Here is a 5,143-nt window from a genome sequence, read left to right as displayed (position 1 = left end):
TGTTATAACTAATTAGCGTGATGCAATGCGACACTATCTTATCTTCGAGCTTCATTTGTGCAAGTACTCGAGGATGGATAATGCATGCTCCACTCCCATCGTCTACCATAATGCGTCTCACATCGGTATCTAAAATTCGTTAAGTAATAAAAAAGGCATCATAGTGAGGGAAAACCAAACTGTTGGTATCTGACTTATCAAAGATGATACTTTCTTCGAGTTCATCATACTTCTTGTAGGTGATCGACTGCTTGAGCTTGTGGATAGTGGTGAACTTTACATTGTTGATGGAAGCATCTTCGATGCCGCTGATGATCATGTGGACGATGCGGGTTTGCGAGGGCGGTTTCGGGCGCCCTTGGTGTTGTTCGCGCCCTCTGGCAAAGTTGGTCCTTCCTCGGTCACTCAGCAATTCTTTGATGTGTTTTCTCGTAACATGTTTACGACCTCGTGCCTTAGGGCGATGCAATCTTCAGTTTTGTGCCCTCGTTCTTGATGAAACTCGTAAATGGCGTCCGATTTTCGAGTACTCGGGTTTGATCTTATCTTTTGTGGCCATTTCACCTTTGGTCCGAGTTCTCCAAGGTATAGACTATTTTTGTAGGTGACACACAAAGGTTGTGAGCGGATAATAAAGGAGGCATACCTCTTTCGTTCCGATGAGTCCCTATCTTGATCTGGGTGGGCCTTCTTCGTGGCGGGAAGAGGGCACAACGACCGCTCTGACATATGGTTGATGATGTTCCATGTTGGGTCGTAGAGCTGCAAGATCTCTTCTGGTATCATTTCTTTGATCTTTTCTCGATTCGGCCTGTACCGAGGTCAGTCGATGAGTTGGTCCATTGAGGTCGTCCTCGTCTGCTCGGACCTCGGACCTCGGTACTATATACATTTTAGTATTTCATCCCAATTGGTTGGGGGATACTTCATCAGTCAACTCAATAGCTTTTTAGTCACCCTCGAACCGTCCCTGCTCAGCCCGTTCTGGAAGGCTGTGACTCCCATCCCTCCTGACACGTTCGGTAGGGTCATCCTTACTTGGTTGAAACGGGCAAAGAAGTCCCTCAGTCCCTCTACTAGATATTGCTTGATAGCAAATATATCGTTCACTCTTGCCTCGGTTTTCTTGGCCCCAGCATGTCCCGTTACGAACTTGTCAGCCATCTCTTCGAAAGTTTCAATGGAGCACGCATGTAGTTGTGAATACATGTAGTTGTGAATACCATGTCAACGCTCTCCCTGTGAGGGTTTCACCGAATGTTTTCAACAAAATGGATGGCACTTGTTCTTTGGCGAGATCATTGCCTTTCACGGCGGTGACGTAGTGAGTCACATGATCCTCAGGGTCAGTCATGCCATCATATATTTTTAGGTAGGGTGGAATTTTAAAGGTCATCGGTATGGCATGCGGGGCTGCATCGTCGCTGTATGGCTGCTCGAAATATTGGCTGGCGTCTCTTTTCGGCAACAGTTTGGGTGGCCCGGTGTTTTATTGACCCTTTCCCGGTGTTCTTTCATTTGATCTCGGAGTTCCTTGTTCTCATTCTCCATTTCCTCCATCCTTTTCAAAATGGTTGCAAGAGCATTATCACCTGCATTATCAATGACGTTGTGAGTAATACCTGTTAGTGGAGGTGGAGGGAGTTGGTCACATTGTTCGTTTGCCCGTTGTGCACAGCGCAAGTCCTTGCATTTTCCATAGCCGCATCTCGGGCGAACTTGTTGAGGACGCCAGCTAGCATGTCTGTGAGCCATGCTTCGAGGAGCTTTGTTACAGCTGGGGGCGTCTCTTCCCCCACAGATGTGGAGGCTCCCTTACCAAGAGATTTTGTGATGCTGCAGTGAGGAGGGGGTGACCCATCTCACCTAGGGTAGGCATTGGGTGTTGCATCTTCGTCCGTTGTTTCACAGCTCTCATTGATGACGTTCATGAGGTTGGTTGGGAGGTCACTTATTATCCTTGCCTTTTCTTCTCTATTACCTGCCATATTGGATTTGTGCATACAAAGAAAGGAGATCTGGTTCTTGCTCTTTTTTTTTATGTTAGCAATCCGCGTTAGTTATAGATCTAGAAGAAACTAAATATTTAACAAGGAAATCCCCATAGACGGCGCCAAATTGTTTGATCAAAAAGTATGATTTTTGGCTAAAACAGTTGAGTTTATATAATAATGGGTTAAACATAGTTAAAAATAATATCTCTAGATGTGAGTTCAGAAAACGTGAGTAACACTAGACAGATCCGGTAGCGGGTTGACTACAAAATACATTAATTATTCTATACAGTGTGAGTAATAATGGAGGAAGAACTAATAATAAATAACATTAAATGGCATTTAAGTAAATAGGAGATGTGGTTCATCCAATAAAGGATGAACTAGATGATTGTCCTTCCTGACAATGATGAGTGACAGACAAATCCTGGAATGTTTGAATTATTCTCGGATCGGATGGAAAAATGTGGAATCTTTATCAAAGAGAGAATCTTTTCTCAAAAGTCTGTTCTTATCAAATGAATGTAACATGCCCCTATCATTGTCTCTTATTTCTATATATATGGGACATGTTCCTAAGAAATCCTAATAGTACAAGTGCAGATAATATCCACTAAAATATTCTCTTTTAATGTCCTATTTTGAAATATTAGTCGTTGCAGCTCTTTTCAACGATATTCGACCTCGACCTTGGCCCTTGTTGACATCTCGACTATGGCTTTTGTCGTCACTTCGACCAGGGACTTTGCTGCTTCTTGGGTCATTTCGTTTAGCAATGGCTCGAGAACGCTTCCCTTAGTATTATCTTTGTTTAAACACTCTAGAAACAGATTTTGACCCATACATTCATTACACTATTTTTTTTTTTCAAAATCCACTAGGCATTGTGCCTAGGGTAAATTTTCATAAATGTAAAGTAAAGTACAACAATGGAGGGGGACATAAACCTTATCTCTCAAAAAATGATTGTACACTTGATCATCACAAACTGATAGTCAAGTGTACCTAAACAACTATGTGAAGTTAGACTTATATGAAGATTCTAATTGTCTATATGACTGTGATAGACAGTTGGATATACAAAAATATGGTTTAGTGTACCTAGGTAAACTATACAATGGAGTACAAATGATCCTAAATCTACTAAGCAGATAACTGTGCTACATCTGAGATAGGCGAAACCTCCAGTGGAGGATAACAAAAAGTGTGAGACTGAAGGAAGTGCTATCTTCAACTTTGCTTGACATTGAGATCAAAGAAAGCCAAATTGAAGATAGGAATCAAAAGGACCCAATGAGCTGGGCCAATAAGCTGCTGCTGTCTATTTGTTTTTGACAAAGGAGAGTGAGCAGTAGGGTACATCTAATATACATATGCTCTCTAGGCAGGCATGTGGAGGTGATGACATCTGACTGCTGGAGATGCTAGAGCCAGGAGTGGGTTGCTGTTGCTGAGAACATGTGAACAAAGAGAGCACGAAAGCTAGGTCTGTGCCCCTAGCAAAGTCCGCTGATGGTCTGCAACTTGTATCCAGAATTGAAGCTGTTGTGGTGAACTTCTAGGTACTAGGAGCTTGTCTATGTATATATGGGGTGTGCAATGCTGAGCTAGATTAATGCTCTTGTTGGTGGCTTTGTGACTGCCAGTATGCATTTTCTGATGGGTCTTGTGAGCTATGCATGACTGTATTTGTGCCAAGGTGACATTGGTTCTTTGGCATGCCCAAGAAAGTTGATGCATTCCCAAGAGATTGAACATAAGAGATGTTGATACTACACCTTGCAAGTGCATCAACAATCCGGATATGGCCATTATACCTACAAAAGGAAACAAACCAGTTAGATAAAAACTTGCTCCCAGGTTCTTGTGTGTTGTGGGAGTTGTGATGGGAGGATGATTTTGTGTGATTTAGGAGTGTTGTGGATGTAGAAAGAGTAGGGTTACTATGTTTCTTTCTAAGAATGGTATGGCCTCATGAAGGGTATACCATGTGTGACTGGTGTATTTGGTATATGAGTGTTGTAGCTGACTGTGATCTGTGGTGTAGGTATTGTGTGTGTGCTTTAGAGGGGGTGGTTGGTGTAGTGGATAATTGATCAGAAGGTTCATGATCATCTTCAGGGGTGTTGGACACCTCCAGAAAAGTAAATAGAACCAGGTAGATCCTTGAGAGCTGGTGTCCTCAGTGGCTAGAGTGTTGGTAGTGTGAAATGATGTCACCCCAATGCTAGACCTTGCAGCCTTAGTGCCCAGGTTCTTGTGTGTTTTAGGTCCCAAAAAGTGGTGAGAGGTGGTGCTGCTTCATCCAGCTGCTGCTGCCAGGTTCTTGTGTGTACTGGAGCAGTGAGTGAGATGTTCAGGGAGTGGTGAGCTTGCTTGTAAGTATGATGGAATGTGGGAGGTGTTGTGGTAGGGAGATGCACTTTATGTGTATGTGGGAGATCAGGAAATGTCCATTTGCACTGAGGGATATCCAATAGAATGAGCATCAAGGATGCTAATACCACACATTGGATTTTCACCGATGATGTAGACATTTCTGCTATTCCAGCAAAAAGGAAAAAAAGGTTAGCTAAAAATTCCTGCACTATCATGATGGTTCTTCTATTGTGGTGATGACAGTGTGCTGAAAGCTCTGATTTACTTTGGACAGTTAGGTCAGCTCCCAGATGTTTGTGGAGATCATCCATAGCCATTGGATGAAGTGAGGTTGGTGGTGATGCTTGATGGAATTTGTATAGTGGTTGTCTTCATGTACCTGAAAGATGGGTTGCCCATTTGGTCCAATATAATCTGGCCTCTGATATGGGAGGGGAGGTTGAGAATATTATTGAAATGGGTAAGCTGTGGGAGATCATGGCTAAGTTTGGACAAAGAGTCAGTAGGGCAATTTGCTTCCCTGAATATTTGTGTGCATCTGATTTCCTCACACTGTTGGCAGAGTTGTTGCAGCTATTGGATTTGCATATGAATATTCCATAGAGGATTGGATGTGTTGTTGACCCAATGTACCAAAAGAGCTAAGTCAACCTATAGGTGGATCCTAGCAAAACTATTCTCAATACACCAGTTGACTCCAATGGTAGCAGCAATGGTTTCTGCTAGGTTATTGGTGCCAGTGCCCAGAAGGGAGGCTATGGCATGGATGA

This window comes from Nicotiana tabacum, chromosome 2 (assembly GCF_000715075.1).
Source record: "Nicotiana tabacum cultivar K326 chromosome 2, ASM71507v2, whole genome shotgun sequence".
In the NCBI taxonomy this organism is placed as follows: Eukaryota; Viridiplantae; Streptophyta; class Magnoliopsida; order Solanales; family Solanaceae; genus Nicotiana; species Nicotiana tabacum.
This window is presented reverse-complemented; position numbering follows the sequence as displayed.